The sequence below is a fragment of the Pinus tabuliformis genome, chromosome 8 (assembly GCF_031772625.1).
Source record: "Pinus tabuliformis cultivar Carrire ecotype Pingquan chromosome 8, CPIR1, whole genome shotgun sequence".
Classification (NCBI taxonomy): domain Eukaryota; kingdom Viridiplantae; phylum Streptophyta; class Pinopsida; order Pinales; family Pinaceae; genus Pinus; species Pinus tabuliformis.
The window spans coordinates 1383090890-1383112250 of NC_142294.1; positions in this window are offsets into that span (position 1 = coordinate 1383090890).

Consider the following 21361-nt stretch of genomic DNA (forward strand, 5'->3'; position numbering starts at 1 on the left):
TATTATTTATGACTTGTGATCATCATTGACATTGTTTTCTGTAATAGATGTAGATCTTAATGTTATGCAAATACTGATAATGCTAAATATAAATATAATGATGTTGATGATGAAAAAACATACACAGTAGAACGAACCCATAAAATAAAACTATCAGCTCACCAAGTAATCTCAGAGGGTATGACAGTCCTTGTGGTAAGCAAGAAACATACAAAAATCGAGGGTCATGAAAGGAAATGCTCATATATAGGCTGGCCATAATATGAGTAGCTCACGTCATCTAAATACTAGTGGTGGCCCTGATAGACCTCCAATATCTTCAGATTGCAAGGGATATCGAGACAATGTAAGCAAACTAGGGTGTAAAAGCTAAATTGAAAATGAATTTGTGGATTATAAATTTATGGATAATCCACTGTTGAAAGAGCATTCCTTACTTTTTAGGTATTATGTAACCCATAGTTTTTCTCTATTTTGAAAAATACTATTGATTCACAATCTTAGGTATTATGTAACCCATAGTTTTTCTCTATTTTGAAAAATACTATTGATTCACAATCTTAAATACATGATCCACAATTTTTTTTTTAAATCTTAATGGGGCAAAACTTATGTACCATCTAGCTATGTTGGACGGAGCTTGTAGTAGGGAAATATGCATTGCCTATTTAGAGCTATTTGTAATATGGAGAAATGTTTTTAAACATGCTTTTTTGTATTTGTACAGCAAAAACCAAATTTCTGAGGTGATTCATATGTTAAATTGAAGTTCAAAGCAGCAAAAGGCAACTTCAGAAAGGATATCAATGAATAGAAAATGGTTTGTAGTATGTTGGAATGTATTTTTATTTTAAAATTTGTTTCTGCAGTAGCGGTAAATTATGAAGTGGATGTTAGCTCATGAACTTGGTAACTAATGGAATAATGATGTTTTTGTAGCCGAGAAGAAGCATATAGTTCAAGTAATGAAATTGCAAGACCTGCCTAAACAAGGCCTAAATTGTTTCATGGTAGGCCAATGTCACAACATCATCGTCAGTGGATGAATAACGGGATATAGTGACAGTATATTGAAAGGTAAAGTAGTCAAGAGGTAGCTCCATGATGCATGAAAAGTTCTGATGAGGAGGAAGTAAAGTCCTAGTGTGAAAACCTCTGATGAGGAGGAAGTGAATAGCATGTGTGCTAGCCTGATTTGCATTATAGCTAACTTGATGTCAATACATTTGATCAACTTCTTGATAGACATTTGTTGCACCATGCAATCATTACAATACAAGGAATTGACCATTTGAAATATGTTAACTACTGTAAGGGTGGCACAAATCCATGGAATAGTTTCATGAGAAAAATTTCCATACATGGCTATAGACTTCTGTATCAACCTCATATAGAAACAATACAAGTACTCAAAACCAAGCGAAGCTCTTAGCAAGGCAGACCACCCTATATTCTATTCACTAGGTTAAGGGTAAGAAGCATTTATAAACAATAATCTATCCTTAATCAAAAAACAATTCTTTGACTGCAAAAACTTTTTGATTCTGCAGGGGTGACGGGCACCCAAAATTGCAAACATCTAAAGAACTACATGAGACATTAGACAAACGGAAAAGGTAATGGACTACATAGATTCATGGATAGGGTATATTGTCTTTTAAAGGCTGAAATTGAACACTGTATATTCTTTTGTCTAATATAACTTAAATGGCCTTCAATAATATTCTAACTATAAATTGTTTCTCCCAACATCACATCTAGAGTTGACCGGATAACTAGTGGGTAGCTTATCTAAGGACTAGTGGATGAAAGGATAAATTCACAACTCTATCGATTTCATATATATTATCATGATGCTGTTACCAACATTTAATGATATCATTCTTCTCAAATTTATACCTTAACGTGTTTGCTTTGCAACATGTGGTGCAAATGCTAATTAATCTAAAACCTTTGATATAAAGCTTTAATTCATTAAATTCTTTATGATCTCGGTTCCGCGAGAAAATTGAATTTCTTATTGGGAATGTCCCAAGTAATACATATTCTTGAATTCAAAATAATAAACATAGTTTTGAATTTAAAATAGCAAATATAAAATAAATATAACTTTATTTTCATATATGAAATAAGTCATTACTTTTACCCAAAAGCTGTCCATATCATATGTAAATGTGACCCAGTAGACAATCATGGACACTCCACCGTCTTCCTCCTAGTAATATTTTTCTCTTGCACAGTAACCACTGATCATTAATTTTAGTACAACCGCGTAATCTCCTCTCCAGTAAGATAATACACGGAGAGAAGTCCAACAAAAACTAGGATAATACAAAGCGTTTGCAGATTTTCACCTCGGCTCTAAGATGCCTCATGAAGGATCGGCAGCTGCAGAGTAGATATCGGATGGTTTGCTAGAAGTTGCTGTACTGCCCACAATATTCAGATCTATGAAAGGGGCTCTTGTGTGCGAAGGAAGATGTTCTTTCTCAGAGGTCAGCATCCACACCACACGAGACATTGAAGGCCTCAACGCTGCAGCTGCTTGTGTGCACAGAAGACCAATCTTAATGACCCTAATCCCTCATAAGTACGATTGACGAAACGGCCGTCGGATATAATCGCGGCTTTTGCGGTGGCAACGCACTGTTTGCAATCGTCGGAGTTTAAATCTCCCCTGCATTGGGCAAACCCATAAACCTTACTGTGGCTGTTTTCCCCCACCGGTGACTCCAGAACCTGCTTTAAATTACTCTGAAAAGCGCTACCGTTCGTAAATTCGCTGTTCTGATAAAAGATGTGAACGGTAATATTGAACGGATCAGCAGCTGAGAGGGGCATAAGCATACACACACTGGCGATAACTACGAGGCTGCTAATTAAATCTTTCATCTTCATAGCCATTGTCCAGGTGCTTCGGCAATGGCATTGGCAAGTTGGAGTTATAGCATTCATCTTCAGTTTCGTATTACATGGCCCCAAACTGGCCAATTATCAACGAACGCAAGGTCGTCGCAAGTTGCTTCCGTGGAATCAGTTGAGTGGAGACAAAGGTGGGAAGAAATTAAGAGAACGAGATCGTGATCGGTACTGTGATGAACTATTGGTGGTAGCCTGACACCCCATTGAAACCACAATAATTTGATTTCTGAGATGGGTATCCATTCGGCAGAAAATATCGCTTAATCTGCACGAAGTTTGTGATCTATAATTAATAATCGCCTCAATAATGTGAACATAAAGATCACATTCGACTTTCTGGATTTCATTTCCGTTTAGCTTTTCAATAATGATGAGTAAAAATATATATATATTTTTTTCCATAGGAAAATTGATAATAGTTTCAAATTTAATATATATTTTATATATGACATCTTTTATTATATTGAATTGCGCAAACTAATCTTATCTTTAAGTGAGAACTTCACATAGGTTGGAATAAGTAATATATGGTAATGATTCACTAAGTAATATATGGTAATGATTCACTATAATTTATGTACAAATAATAGGTATAGTTTATATATAAATAATATGGAAGAAATTTAATAAGATTATTTGTTTAGAAATTATAATGAAATTATATGAAGGGAATTCAATTGGACTATTTATCTATAGGTTATATAAAAATAAGATAGAGAGAATTCAATAACACTATTTACTCTTTTTTTTGGATGACATTCTTTACATATAATGAATTATTGGAAGTAATGCTTCCATGTGTTGTTGTGAGTTGTCATTGTGAGTTCCCAAGGGTCAATCTAGAAGTTGTTGGTTCCTCTGTATGAGTTGTAGTAGTGATGAAAATGTTCTTTCTAATAGGGTAATTGGACCAATTATTTAAATAGTTGCAATGATTTTTTTAAAGACAATCAAAATATAGTACTATTTTAAGGGAATCACTACAATGTCTGATGAAAAAAAAAACAAAAACTATTTTAAACCTCCAATAATTCAATTTCCTATAAAACAAAATATAATTTACTAGAATCTTTTGCCATAAGAACTTTAGGTGTAATGATTTGTGCACATGTGTATTATGATGCAAAACACCATATATAAAAGAAGAAATAAATAACATTATTTTTTTTCAACAAAAAAGAATGTTTGAATTGAATACTATTTATTTAACATTAAATTTATGATAATAAATAAACAAACTTACATTAAATCAATTTTGATTCATAATACACAATCAATTTTCATCGGCTTCATATTAACATACAAAGAAGACACGAAGATACTATTCATAAATCCAAGCAAGTGAGGTAGGTAGAAAGAAGATTCAAAATGGAGCCACAAAAAATTGACTACTATGGTTGGCAAATCCACACAACAAGAGAATGGGGAGTTGATTTGAATTGGAATAGTTTCTCTTCTATGAAAAGCAAGAGGATTCACCACAACCAAAGATTTTGATCTTCAATACCTACTACTAAGATTTAATTTCCATAAATAGGTGCTACATGTATTCACAAGTTCCATAAACATTGCATTCTATTGTATAAAAATGATAACATTTTTTTTTCAACTATTATGAAAAAGGAAGAAATTGTTAATGATCTTATTCTTTTAATTGTGGTGATATATATGAAAATGAATAATTAAAAAAAGTAACTATTAGGATATGAAAAATAGAACATATTATGAAATTTTTCCATACCCTTTAATTAAAAATAATCTAAAATAATTTTCATTTCAAAATTGACAAGTAATTTTTTATCTTAATTTTCATTTACATGGTAAATAATTTTATGCCTTTCTATAAAAAGCTACTCTTTAAGGGAAATGACGACTTCAATTTTGAACACTAGTTAGGAACTGACTTATTCCTTTCCTTGCACCTTAGCATGATTAGAGTTTCATTTGTTTTTATTTCTCTCAAAAAAATAGTTTTATTTTTTGTAACTTTGAATTTCCATTTATTTATTATGAATGTTTTAATTAATATGTTTATATGTTAAATTAGCACAACTATATTAGTAAATGTGGTTAATATACATTGGTCATCATCATTTTTCACATTTTCAATTGATATATGAAAATGGAATTGATCGACGGATATCAACCATATTTACTAATGTGATTCTATTAATAAATGATTGATGTGCATGGGGCAAGTTCATAAACGATGGTTAACTATAGTTCATTTCGGTTGATTATGGTTAAAAATGGTTGGCAGGGGTTGACCATGGTTGTTGAGGATTGTTGATGGTTGATGATGGTTGACCATGGTTGAAGAGGGTTGATGAGGTTGACTATGGTTGACGATTTTGACAAACGTTGACTGAGAGTTTATTAAGGTTGACCATGGTTGACCATTCTTGATGTTACATTAATGTTAATATTAATGTGACAATAATAGTTACATTAATGGTAGAGGAGGGTTCATGAGGTTAACCATGGTTGATAAGGTTGAGTAATGTTGATCGAGGTAGACCTTCGTCAACTGAGGTTGACCTTGGTTCAATATTGTTACTTATGGTTAACATTAATTAACCATGATCAACGATGGTTGACTAGTGATGTAGATGATAGATTATGGTGGAATAATCATGACCATGGATAATCATGTTGACCATGTTTGATTTGGTGACCATGTTAGACCATGGTGAGCATGTGTGAGCATGTATGGCCATGGTTAACCATGGTTGAGCTTGTTTGACAAAGATTAATGATGGTTAAATATGGATGACCATGGAAGAACATGGTTGACCATGGTTATCAATATTTAACTATAAATGACTATGGTTGACCATGTAGACCAACTATCGATGTTTGACCATGGCTAATTATGCTAGCCACGTTGGTCATGGCCAAACAATATTCAACCAAGTTCATTGTGGTTGACCTGTTGAGTATATTAGCTGTTGTTGGCAGTACTTGTCATTGATGTTAAGTCTAGTTAGTAATGGCATGTGATGTCAAGTTTATGTGGATCTTGTTGAGATTTTCATGCATGATGCTTATGTTGTTATTGATGTCTTGGTTGTTTCTATTAACAATGTGTAGAGCCTACCATGATGTGGTTGATTGTTGGTTAGCCTATGTTTTAAGGAATTTTTTTTTACAAGTATCTTCCACAAAAGAACATGAAAAGTGATTGGCTGGATAGCCCTCTCAAAGTGATTTCAAGTGATAAGGAGAAATTAAGGTTTGAATTTGAACATGCTTGCAAATGTTCATGGTTCTAAATGGATGAGAAACATCTAACCATGTGGCTTTGGAGTAGGGTGGATGAGAATTGAGTTCTAAATAGGCAGATGTCAAGTCAACTAGATTTATCCAAGATTCGAGATCATTTGGGCATTTGGACCTCTAAGAGAGAAATAATGCAAGACTTAAGAAAAAAAGACGAAACTCGGATTACTCAATCCATAGCACTAGGTGGACCCCAGTTGATATAGAAGGATGACTTAGTAGATATAGGTGGCACTAACATATAATGTGGAATACTGCATTGGAGCACACCTCGCAAGTGATTTGGTAATAGTCCTGACACACTTTGACCACTATTAACTGCCCATCACCCATCAGTCATGTTCACCCAACCAGAAAACCTGCCAACGATAGGTGAGGTAGTAAGGCATCAATCACAATGCAAAGTTTCCAAGGAGCTTAATAATAAGCGCTTAGGTGCTTATTGGGATGCTAAGTTTAATGATGTGCCCACAACAATGATGGGCAGCGAGCTGTAGGCTAACAAGCCAACATGATGTCATAGCCCATGTCAAATAAAACGTGATTAGGTGATGATGTGGTACCCTGAGGTGGGGACATGTGGCAAGTAGTTTTGGTCATTTTGAATGGCCAAGTGGTCCTTTCTTGAGTGACACGTGGTAGTGATGTGGGATGACAAGTGGCAAGGAACTTATATGGAAAATAAGGTGTCAGTGACCTAGAAAGTGAGATGGTAGAGACTCACAGTTCGCGCTAGGGAGAAGTTTCGCAAAACTCAACAATTTTAGATAATTTAGCTGATATTAGGAGCTCAAGTGGTAGAAAAATGGGCTCGACGAATCTCTGTGTTGCCATATTGCACGGGAGCACATACAACAAAATTTGGAGCCCCCCTCATTAAAATTAAAAAAGGCAACGGGGCTCTGAAGTTATGTCTCTACCATAATATTTAATCTATGCACGAGATCACTTGGCACACTCCAAGAAGGTGGGGGTCAATTAAGTCGCATATGAAACAAATTGCAGGGCCCCCATCGTTAATTCTCAAATAGGTGAGGTTGCCTTGAAGTAACACATATGTCATTGATCTAATCATGTGACTATGTGCATCATCAAAGTTATGGCTTATTTAAGTATTTGGTAGCCCGTAGTGGTTCAAGGCTAAATGCCCTTGGGGCTCAAGCCCTTAGTCCTGGCCCATAGTCACATGCATGATGGAGCTAACAACCAAGGGCTATGAGATGAAAATTTGATGTTTGAGTGCCAAATTATGTTAAAGAATTAAATTCATAAAGGAAAAAATTAAAGGTGTTGTATATATATACAAGGAAAATATATGACATCAAATGAGTGGTTCCCATGCAAGAAATATCATTGTACCTATTTTCGACACACAACAACGCATGTTTTTTTAAATGCAACCAAAAGAAGATAAGGAGTTGACCAATAGAGTGAACACGAGTAGATATAAAACAAAGAAAAAGTCTAAATTAATAGTTACATGGTACACAGAGTGATGTGAGAGAGAGCATAGATTATGATTCAAAGTGGTGATTCACTTAGAGTTCATAGATCTGAAGAATTATGCATGCAATTGCAAGAGATAAAATGAATCAAAGAACGTATCATAGTGTGAGATGTTGTAATTTTGAGGAACCTTAATTGAATAAAAAGACAAAACAAAAATATGTGGTCATAGAAAGGAGAAGCATAAATGAGATTTGATAATTGTATCAATGGCATATTTAAATAAAAGTCTTCACATATGAGTGTGGAAATTGATGAAAGAGGGATATGAGAGGCTAAGAAAGTAGGTACTTGTAAATCAATGGGAATTGGTGTTTGCAAACTATGGGAGTTGGTGCTTTCAAATAATAGGGGGTTGGAGCCTCCTATAGCTCGGTTCCTACATAAATTTATGTAATTTGGAGTTGGAAATTGAATTTTACATCAATAATTTATAATTAAAAAGAATTTGTGGTTTTCTTCTGCATGGGTTTCCACGTAAAATATTTATGTGATTGATGCACTATTTTCTATTATATTATTGTTGAGTATGTTAAATTCTTTAAATAATCATTAAAAGTGTTAAAATATTGATTCAACCACCCCTCCCCTGCCCCGTATTAATATTTTCCTAGTTTATTATAGTTGGTATCATATTTGGTTCCCTCAACAACATTCTAACAACTGGAAAGTAGATCTGACACAATGGCTAACCATGATGGAAATCTAACAAAAAAATCCCCTATGTTTAGTCGAACAAATTATGCATTTCAGAAGGTAAGAATGAGAACCTACATAATGTTTCTTAGCATAAATGTCTGAGATATAGTGAAAATTGACCATACATAGCCAGATGTATTAGTTGATAGAGAAGATAAGATTTAGCTCGCATACAATGCTAAAGCAATGAATGAAATCCTAGGTGCTTTATCTAAATATCAGTTGTTTAAAGTCATGAACAACACAACAACCAAAGAAATATGGGATAAGATGATGAGTTGTTATGAAGGTGACAATAAAGTAAAGAAAGCCAAACTCCAAGTGCATAAAATGGAATTTGAATCATTAAAGATGAATGAAGATGAGGACATAGATAAATTATTTCTTATATTGTATGAAATAGTTAACACCATAAGAGGACTTGATGAACCTATGAATGATTCCTTTGTAGTTCAAAATGTGTTGAGATCTCTTCCTGCTAGATTCAATGCCAAAGTATCAGGCATTGAGGAGATGCAAGATATCAACACATTAACAATGGATTAATTGCATGGAACATTGCTAGCCTATGAAATGATAAACTCAGAACGAAAATATACCTCAAAGGAGGAAGCCTTTAAAGATTAGAAGAAGAGTAAAGAAGATCAAGAAAACTTGAGCTATGGATCCGATGAAGATGAGGAAAAGTTTCTCAGGAGATTGAAGAGAGGATATGGAAAGTACAAATGTAAGCTATCATTAAGATTATTTAATTATGGAAAGGAAAATAATTATGTATATAAATGTCCACTTAAGGAAGAAAATAATGAATATGACCATAAAGAGAAGAATAATTATTGGAAAGTAAAGAAGGAAAAGAAGTTCAAGAATAAGATTTTTTATACCCAAAAAGATATCAATTCCTAAAAATACGAAGATGAACAATCCTCTATTGAAGAAAGAACAAAATACTTCATGCTCATTGCCTTGGAAACTTTAGATGCAAGACAAGTTAAGTTTGATGAAGAAGATGTTGAAGTAAATCTAGAAGGTGAATTGATCAATGCCTTGAAAGAGATTCAAAGGATTAGGAAAAGGAATAAGAAGTAGAAAGAGATGTTAAAAAAATTTGAAAAACAAAAGGATAACTTTGAATCATCACTTCTTCTTCTAAAAGTTAAGTCATAAGAAGAAAAGAAAATCAAGGAAACTTTCTTACCATAGTTGGAAGAGAAGAGAAAATAGTGTGAAAAGCTATAAGAAGAGATAGTCTCTCTTAGAAAGAAATTAGGGAAAAACAAGATTCAATTGAACCAAAATTTAAAGTTTCGTAAAGGATATAATAAGTTAGATGAGATCTTGAGTATTCATGTCTCCTCTCATTAAAATTGGTTTGGGATATGAAGGATAATTGAGAAACAAGAAATATATCGACAAAGAGCCAATGAACTTTGTTGAAGAAATCAAAGGACCATACAACAATGCAACAAAGGGAAAGGAAAAGAATCACCTATAGAAAATAAAATAAAAGGACAACCTACAACTCAGTTGCATCAAAAGAAAGGTTATATATGAAAATTTTGAAGAGCCATAGATATCAAGTGATAAATCAGCAAATACTTCATCCCCATCAAATAAAGCCATAAATGAATCAACAGATCATATCCTAAAAGGAAATTTGTCCGAGTTACCAAAATATTTTTAATGGTTACTAATTCTCATGTACAATTTTTTGACATAAATGTTTAAATTATAGAGAATATCTTCGAAATAATTAGACATAAAATGAAAGAAATAAATCCAGGGAGTCAAATACAAATATCGATTTGTAAATTCACAAAGGAATAATCTCAGGGACAACAATCCTTTTGCTCCTATATTTGATTATATTAAATGGTATAAATATCATGACTATGGACATAAATTAGCTTAGGATGAAACCAAAATATTCAAGCTAACCCCTTAGGTCAAGCAAGATTAAGAGAAACCCAAGACATGGAAGAAGAAAAACGACAAAAAAATTAAAGAATGTGGCATTGTCTTATATTCCCAAAGCCCAAGAAACCACTATATGTGGAAAGTGAGTGTTATAAACCTATGAATGGTGATAGAACCAAATTCCTATCATTAAGATAATATAAGATAGTCGTTTTTACTTTGTCAAATGATGCTCTAGACAATATCATGCGAAAATGCATAGTTAGCTTGGTAAATGGAAGAGGAAAGGAACAAAACCTTTTTTTTGTCGACGGATTAAAACACAACTTATTGAGTGTGAGTCAAATGTGTGACTAGGGGTATGATTTAACTTTTCATCTCAAAGAATATGAAATAAACACTAAAGACATAGGGAAAGTATTGGAAATGGCTACAATAACATCAAGTAATGTATACATATTAAATGAAGAAACTGAGAAATGTTGTTTAGGAGAGTTTGATGAGAGTTGGTTATGACACAAAATATTGAGACATATAAACTTTGATAATATAGTGAAGCATGGGAAAAAGGAAGCTATAAGGGACTTGCTAAAAATATCTAATGCAAGAAATATAATTTTTAAATAATATCAAACTAGCAAGCAAATTCAAGTACCCTTCAAGACCAAAGAAAAATTATCCGTTAGGTTTGTACAATTGGTTCATATCGACTTATGTAGGCCCTCAAGAATCGATAACCCAAGTCATGAAAGATACTTTATGTTAATCATTAATTCCTATAGCAAGCTTACATGGGTCTCATTTTTAAGGGAGACATCTAAAGTACTTGAAAAGTTCAAAATTTTAAAAGCTGTGGCTTAAAACCAAACTGATTGGAAATTGAAGTGTCTAATGTTAGACAAAGGTGGAGAGTTTACTTCAAATTGGTTTTATAATTTTTTTGAAGAGCATGGTCTAAAAAGACAATTCACAATTACAAATACTCAATAGCAAAATGGTGTGGTTGAAATGAAAAATATATCAGTAAATATATCAGTGAAACAAATGGCAAGAGAAATGATGGATGAAATAAATCTACCAAATACCTTTTCGGTTTAATTTGTTCATACAATAGTTCATATTTAAGAAAAGGCCATCTTGGGCCAAACAGTGACAATACCTCCTATGAACTATGAAATGGAAAACCAACCTCAATAAAGCACTTCAAAGTCTTTGGTAGAAAGTGCTGCATCAAGAAGAATGATGATAATTTGGGTAATTTCGATGTAAGGGTTGATGAAGGGATATTTTAGGATATTCAAGTAATAACAATGGATACATATATTACAATAAAATATTATGAAAAATTGTTGACAACAATGATCTAAATGTTGGTGAGGTGTTACCTCTAAAAAACAAGCTACCAATATTTATCAGTCCACCTAATTAAACCAACAGTCAAGATGAAGAAGAACAACATGAAGATTCAAGTGAAGAAGAATAAAAGGCAGAGTGCTCTCACATAAAATCACCCTCAAGGAATGTTCAAAACCATCATCTTACAAATCATATTGATGGTAATAAGTAGGATTCAAATCCAAAGAAGATTAATAAATAAATCCAATCAAGGGCATATTATTATGTTGTCCATCATTGAGCCAAAAAAATTTTCTAAGATAAGCCAAGATAAGGATTGGATAAAAGCTATGAATGAGGAACTCGGTCAAATTGATAAAAATCAAAACTTGGGAATTAGTTACAAAACTTAGATAAAAATGCCATTGACACAAAATGGGTCTTCAGGAAAAAACTTAATGATAATGGACAAGTGGCAAGAAATAATGCCACGTTAGTATGTAAAGGATATGCTTAGGTTAAAGGAATATATTTCGAATAAACTTTTTCATCTCTGGCGAGAATAGAGGAAATTAGAATGTTTTTAGATTTTTACTATCACAAAGATTTCAAAGTATATCAAATGGATGTAAAATCACATTCTTAAATGAAGATCTTAAATAAGAATCTTATATTGAACAACCTGAATGTTTTTTATTGTAAGACAATGCTAAGGTAGTGTGTAAGATGATAAAGGAATTGTATGAACTAAGGTGAGCACTCAAGGCATGGTATTCAAAATTAGACAATCACCTATAACAATAAGGGTTGAAAAGAGAAAAAAATGGTAGTAATTTGTATATCAAATATCAAAATGGAAATCTTTTAATTATTGTTGTTTATTTTTGATGACATCATGTTTGGTAATGATTCATATTTACTTAACCGAAAATTTGTGGCTGATATGCAAGCTTAATTTGAGATATATATATATATATATATATATATATATATATATATATATATATATATATATATATATATATATATATATATATGCTTGGGGAACTCTCATTTTTCCTTGGCATGTAGATTACTCAATCAATAAAAGGTATATTCATTTTTTGAGGAAAATACTTCAAAGAAATGTTGAATAAATTTGGGATGGAAGAATATTCCTTTGTTAGTAGTACTATGGTCACTCGATGCAAACTAAGAAAATATGGTGAGTGACCAAGAGTAAATAAAAAAATGTGGATATCAATAACTGGCAGCCTTTTGTACCTAACAATCTCAAGGCTGGACATTATGCAAGTTGTTGGTGTAGTTGTAAGATATCAATGAACCCCCAAACAAAGTCATTTGTTAACTGCCAAAAGGATTTTCAAATATTTAAGAGCCACAATGGACTATGGTATATGGTATACAAAGAGTCAAAACATCCCATTATTTGCATACAGAAATGTTGATTGAGATGGAAGTGTACATGATAGGAGATTCACTAGTAGTGGTGCTTTATGTTTTGGAAATTGTTTAGTTCCCTTAACAAAAAAGAAAAAAATTCTCTCTCTTTTTACTGTTGAAGTCCAGTACATAGTAGCTGCAACTAGATGTACTCATATTTTTTACATTAAGAAAACATTAGAATAAATGAAGGTAACTTATGATGAACCAATTCTATATGTGACAAAACAAGTGCTATCGATATACCCAATAATCATGTTCTTCACTCAAAGGCTAAGCATATTCCCATAAAGTATCATTTTCTTAGAGAATAGGTGGTTGATTAGATCGTGAAGTTGGAGTACATACCCATAAAAGAAGAAGTTGTTGATATACTCACCAAGCCTATTTTCTAAGAGACATTTGAATATTTAAGGAAAAAATTGGGAGTGATATATCCCTATCCCTTCACTTGTTTCATCAAAATCGCATAGGGAAATCGTCCAAATATTATGAGGTTGGAGAAAATAAAATAGGCTAAGATCAAGGTGAGCTTTATGATTGCCAATAATATTACACATTTAGGAGTACAATGTACCATGAAACATAATATTTCCATTTTTCATAAGCTTTTCTCTATCTTTATTCCCTTGGTTCACTTGATTTAAGTCACCACAACAAATATGTTCCACAAAGAATTTAAATCAATAACCATCATCTAAACGGGAAAGTGATATAAAAGGGGGAGAAACTAAAGCCCTTTGACATTTATGTCAAAGGGGGAGAGAGATAAGACATTGGCTCTTCAAAAGGAAAAGGGGAGAGTGAGGAGATAGTGGGATTCAAGCACAAATGACATCAATGCCAAAGGGGGAGATTATTGAGGATGTTAGCATTAGTTATCATTGATGTTAAGTATAATAATTGATTTCAAGTAATGTTAAGTTCAATAGAAACTTTTTGAGATTTGCATACATGGTCCTTATGATGTTATTATGTCTTGGTTGTTTATGTTAACAATGCGTTGATCTTATGGTGATGTGGTTGATTATTGATTATACTATATTTGAAGGCATTTTGTGTGTATGTTGCTTAAAATAACATCAAATGTTCTTGGTTGGATAGCCCTATCAAAGAGATTTCGAATGGTATATGGAACTTAACCTAAATCCCAAGGGATAAGTGTTGGCGGGAAAAACTTCCCTAAGGTAAGGGTTGACAACCTCAACAAATCGAAGGTGGATAATCAACAAGAATCATGTGCTCAAGCAAGAAAACTATACAAACTACAAAATTTGGTTTGGAGAGGAGTACACGTAGGTCCTATGTTTGTTGTCGATCCCATATGGTCCAAACCCTTTGTTACCTCCCAAGAGAGCAAACCTTCAACACAGTTCAGAGAATCATATACATAGAAAGTAGTTCAAAGTGTTTGCATAATAAACATGTAACGTAATAAAGCATAAACATATAAATCATGACATATTACACATGAATCATAAAAGCATGAGATCATAACATAATGGAAACATGAGATAATATCTTATGGTAATTTGGCGGGCATGGGTGGCCACTAGGGATCATGTAGGATGGGGTCATTAGTCAATTTTCCAAATATGGTAAATCAAGAGAAGATATAAAATGGATTGTGAAGCTCACTAAATGGGTCATAAGCAGGAGAAGCCCCTGCCCAACAGTGCGGTCCCCCCATATAAGGAGTAGAATGATGTATCTGTTGGTGAGGAAAAGGGTTCAACCCAACATAAGAATGTTGCAGACTAGGGTGACTCGTAAATGGATGTTTCCCGTGGGATAAGTACCACCAGAGAAAAAATGACCCCGAAAAGCATGGTTGTTGATTGGTTTATACCCAGGGATAAAAGAAGGACCACTCTGCACAGTGTAATCAATGTTGCCCCAGGGATAAGTACTGCTAGAGAGAAAAGGACCCCTAAAAGCATGGTTATTGATGGGTTTATACTCAGGGATAAAAGAAGGACCACTTTGCAAGGTGTGATCGACATAAGGGGGATATCTTGCATGAGAAATGGTATTGGAAGCGGGGTTGCCCCCAAGTAAACTAGCCCCTCCAGTAAAAGTACTCGTAGGTGGCACCCCTCCAAAGAGCAAATTGTACCAGGCATGTAACAAACTAGAAGCAACATTTCCCTAGGTTCACCAGGAACAACTGGTGATTCCCCCCACATATTACTAGAAGTAACCATGCCTAATTGATGAACAAGAATAGTTGGTTGGGAAAAGAGCGGTGCAAATATTGTTGAACCTACTAACTGACTAGGCTGAGGATCCATGGTCGGCATAGGAGATGGTGCAGGAATGGAAATGTTCGAGAAATTTGTGGTGCTATAGAAGAAACTAGTGGAATGCCCCAAGAAGAAGTGAGAGGTGTGGGAAGAGGAGTGGGTATAGCCACACTAAGAGGTGGCAATGATGACATGGCAGTTGATACTGTCGATGCAAAAGGTAAGGAGGTCTCAGACTCTGCCATAGGATAAATCATGAAGAATGGCACATAGGTGTAGGGTGGTGTAGAATCATTAGGGTTTAGCGAGAATAACTTCGGTCCTAATGGGTCAGTCAAAGGTGGATTATAAAGAGTGTCAGAGTCATCTTCCAAAGTTTTGATAGAAATTAGGTCACTACCAAAAAGGCCACATATAGACTCGAAGATAATATGTTGTTCTAAGTCTTGAGCACCGAGAAACACTCTCTATGCAGGAGTAACAATCCCACCTCATTCAAGAGGTAAACTATAAAGACGATGTGACCTTTGATGAAAAAAATTTAGCCAAGGTGGTAAATTATTATGTAAACACAGTTATGTTAGTGAAAAACACCCTAAGGCCAAAACTATTGACTCAGACCAAACAACACACACTAGAAATGTCCTAGAAGATAGCACATGAAAACAAAAATAAAAAGAAGCTCTTGGTGGAGTAATTATACTATCGACCTGCTTCCAAACGTTTTTAGTTGTGAACTTGGCACAAGTGCCCTCAAAAGATGTGAAACACCCCCCGAGAGGACTGAGAGAGCATGAATAATATATGTCCCAAGTACAGAGAAGATGACGTCGACCATGAACCTATGTATGAGCCCTAAGAAGATATGCCATTATGGTCACCACCTATAATAACATGATCTGGGGGGGCTGTCACAGGACAAATTCACACGAAAGGGCAAGACACTTAACTTCAAAAAGGAGCTAAGTGTAGTAGATATGACCTGCAAATATATGAAAATAGAAAATATGCCCAAAAATAACAAGATCAAAATATATAAATTCTTCTCTTTTTTAATCAAAACCCTTGAGGTAGGGTAACACCTATAATCACTCCTTAAGGAAGGAGAACACTCCACAAGCCATATGCTTTCCAATACTATAATCCTTGACATCTCTTAAAGGGGCGTCTCTGGCCTCTATATAGGCTTCATACATACAATACCATGGGTTGTTACCATGGGTCTCTCAATACCATATATCTAATACAATGGGATTATGACATTATTCCTAACTACTTGTGGTCACTTACATGATGCGGTTAACCACTTTATTTACTTACTATGGCCCATCACATTATTACATTATTCCCTTGGGTACCTCCCTCTGTACCCCATAATATCCCTCCTAAGTATACTACATTCCACCTCCCTTAAACATGTTTCATCCTCGAAACATAAGAAGAACATAAATAATAAGATCTACTCAAAAGAGTAGTCCACTGGTACCATGCACGTACATCTAGCCATCCCAGAGAAAGGTGATTACTCGATCTAGCCAGTGCCTCCCTCACCTGAGATGGGAGTTGATCCTGGGGGTTCCTCTGTGTTGATGTGTTGTGGGTGGATCGTTGCACATCTCTATATGCCTTGTAGGGTTTTTTGTCCTTGTTGTTAATTGATCGCCATCTTGTTGGTTATTTTCTTGTCGTGTGATGTGTGTGGTGATATGTTGAAGTGTTAACCAATGGTGTATCTTTATTTAATTCACCACCTAATGGAGTCTGATTGGTATTTGGTATATGTTGTAGCACCTATGGTTGTTTCTTCTCTTCCAATATTACTTCAACCACCAACTCCTCATTTGATGTGTCACTACCTGCAACATTTTCTGCTTCATCCTCCTTGGACTCTACATGTTTATTGAAGGAAATATGTTGTAATGTAATTTTCTTCTTTTTATACTAGAGCTTCAAGAATTTATTCTGCACATTAATATTGAGAGTAATAATAGATTCCATCACAGGGTATCCCAAAACAACATCCACATTAGCCATATCTGAACCATAAAAATCAGAGTGCAATACACACTTATCCATAGAAATATTCAAATCTTTATAAACTTGCACATCCTCATTATTAACCTGTGTGCGCTCTATTTGTTTGGCTGGGACTTGCAATCTTTTAGCCAAATGAACATTAATAAAATTATACTTGAAACTAGGATTGATAGACACAATGATCTTCTCCTTATGAATACATCCATGAACTTGTAATAAGGAGATACCATCAGAAAATAACTCTGTATGTGTCCCATTTTCATTCTTTCTAGCATGAGACCATTTGTCCAAAAGGACTTTTTCAAATTCTTGATTAGGAAGGTTGAGAAACTTCTTGTTGTCAAGTGAGTTCCACCATTTGGCCGCCTCATCTTTAAAATGAAGCCATGACATCCCTTTCCAAAGGTTTGGATATACTGACTTAAGATCTTTTATGAATTCTTTAATAGTAGGACCATTATCTTTTCCTGTAAAAAACATCTTGCTAGAAGCCATGAAGTAGAATGAGGGTTTTGAAAAAAAATTACCTACTTTATGCGGAAAATTTAAAAGGGCCATAACTCAATCAATATTGTTTAAAAACATTATTATAGCCTATTTTCTAAAATGGAACGGTCATTCTGCATCTTATTGAGTGATATAAATCTCGATTTGGACACTCTGGAATTTCAGATTCGCGCTGCAACTATCCTGCTGTCACAAAAATTTCTGAAAAAAGGAGTTGATTTTAAATCGGCGATATCTCCCTCATCTAGACTCTGATTCGACATATTTATTTTCCAAACTAAGTAATTTTTCAAGAGGAGCTCATATGGACAATACATTTTCTTAAATTTTGTAAAAAAATCCGAAAATTGATAGGAGAGATGCCATCCATGAATTGTCGTCAGGAAAAATTCTGCAACATGGTTGATTTTAAATCAACGATATATCCCTGATCTGGACTCTGATTCGACTAATTTGTTTTTTAAAATCAGGTAATTTTCCATAAATAATTCAAATATTCTATTTATTTTTTCAAATTTTGTACCAAAATATCCAGATCTGATCTATAAACTAGCTGCCCAAAAGTCCTATAAAAATTTAGAAAAATGATTCTCCTCTTCATCCAAGAAAGTTCTCTCATACCACTTGTAGTAGATCTAAACTGCAAATATATGAAAATAGAAAATATGCCCAAAAATAACAAGATCAAATATATAAATGCTTCTTTTTATCAATCAAAACCCTTGAGGTAGGGTAACACCATACAATCACTCTTTAAGGAATGAGAACACTACAAAAGCCATACGCTCGCTCATACAATAACCATTGACATCTCTCACTCTATATAGGCGTCATACATACAATACCATGGGTCTCTCAATACCATACATCTAATTTAATGGGCTTATCACATTATTCCTTACTACTTGTGTTTACTTACATGATGCGGCTTAACCACTTTATTTATTAACTATGGCCCATCACATTATTACATTATTCCCTTGGATACCTCCCTTTGTACCCTATAATATCCCCCTAGGTATACTACATTATTTGTATTAAAGAGAGAGTCCATACAAGTTGGTAGAATTTTTTTTGTTTGTGAAAACCTGTGAACAGTTATTGAAACCAACGTTTCGGACTAGCTTAGTGAGTCCATCATCAGGGCAATGTGATTTGTATTAGATCTGACTTGTGAATATGTGAAAATAGAAAATATTCCCAGAATTAACAAGAGTGAAATATAGAAATGCTTCTTTTTATTAATCAAAACTCTTGACGTAAGGTAACATCATACAATCACTCCTTAAGGAAGGAGAACACTCCATGCGCCATATGCTTGTCAATACAATAATCCTTGACATCTCTCAATTTGGAGTCTCTAGCCTCTACATAGTCTTTATACATACAATACCATGGGTCTCTCAATAACATATATCTAATAAAATGGGCTTATTACATTATTCCTAACCACTTGTAGTCCCTTACATGATGTCGTTTAACCACTTTATTTATTAACTATGGCCCATCACATTATTACATTATTTTCTTGGGTACCTTCGTCTGTACCCATAATATCCCCCTTAGGTATACTACACTGAAACTGAAACGCCTTTGAGAGTTACCTCCCAAGTGGTCTCTAAGTGATAATAACACCGTTTGTATGAGTGAAAATTCCACTACACCGCCCCACCCGTAACTAAGTGAAATGGGTCATGTCACCCCACCTAGCCCAAGTGTGACCTCATGCTTGACCCTTTTGTGAGGAGGGCTTCCTAGGCAACACTATTGCAAATAGATTTAACTCCCTACTGCAAGTTGCTAAGTTAATTTTGTAGTCTTGGAGTATTTAAATCACACTCCTATCACCAAGAACCTAGCCTAAGTTAGTGTTGGTGTTCTACCAATGAAAACAAAAGACAAATCTAGTTAATTTTATTATCACGTTTATTTTAGTAGTTGCTATTTACACAACTGGGATGTAGCATGAAACTGAGATGTGTGAATGACTCTTAGTTAGTCACCCTAATGCAACTATATGTAATTTTTTATTTTCATTTCGATGGAGGGTAACTACAGGAGGGTAAGACCCTTGTAATACACTAATGTCTATTGTTATTCACCTCTTCACTAAATCTTTTTAAATGCAAATTATCCCAAATTTTGTGAATTAATGACCCAAAACAAACCAAAAGGAAAATCAAAACAACCGAGAAAAGACCATAGTGAATTTCCCAAGCAAGAACGCAAAGCACTCCAAAAGCATCACAACTAGGAAAACAAAGCCCAATCAAATAAACACTTTCAAAGAAATCAAACCAAAATCCAAAAGTGGAAGAAGGAAGGCAATGTCAACAAGCTAGGGCTATAACACAATGGCTCAACTAAAGCCAATCTTCTACAAATGTCAAAACGAGACCCTAGAGGAAAGAAGGCCTAAGAGAGATCAATTGAGGATGATACAAAACAATCAAAACACACTCAAGAGAAATTTTCTAGATGAAAATTGCACAACCAAGCACAACACCACCAATTGTGAAAAAAAATGACCAAAACATGAAAGAGATCACTAAAAAATAAGTGAAAAAAAAAGTTCACAAGGACAAAAAGATATGAAATTGAGATACAAAATAGATCCAAGTAGTCACCAAATGTATCCAAATAGATCTAAAAGTGAGATCTAGAGATGAGAACACTAGTCCTCAACCAAAGCACACAAAGAAACCTTCAAGGGAACTTTGAAGAACCTAAGCAATGGAAGACTCCAACCAATGAATAAGAAATGGCTCAAATCCGACAAAGATAGGAGTTGAGAGAAAAAAAAATACATCCAACTTGTCTCTAATAGATCAACAAGTTTTGAAGTAAATCACTCGAAAAATCAAGCAAATAAGCAGAAAGAAAACCCAAAATTTGGAAAAACGAATAGAAAATAGACTGATTTTTCAATCAATCATATCTTCCTCATATAGATTACGTTTCAGGTGGTTTTTTTATTTGAAGTAAAATTTAAAGAGTATTATAGATATGTAATTATTTTTACTCGGTTATGTACAAAAAATAATAGAAATGAATAGAAAAAACACCTGCACACGAGGGCAGAAGGAAAACAAACTACCCAATTTTCAATTGGCCATAACTTCCACATACAAAGTCTATTTTCAATGTGTTTTTCTTTTTTGGGGGGTATAAATATGAGAGGAATACAAATATGTGGTTAGTTTAATTAAATTATGTAAAAAAAGAGCCAGAATTTTATTTTAAACACTCAATCTGTTATTCTCTCATAGAAAAAACAAAAATAAAACTCTAGATCTAAGATCTGCTCAGATAGGAAATAAGTAAAATCAATGGAGATAAAAATGAATCAGAAAAAGTACATAGAACTCAATGGGAATAAGAGAAACCCAAAAATATAAAGAAGAGGAGGAGATCTAAGAACAAAGAGGGAAAAAGAAAATTTCTCTCATTAAAAGCACCAATTTTGTTTCATT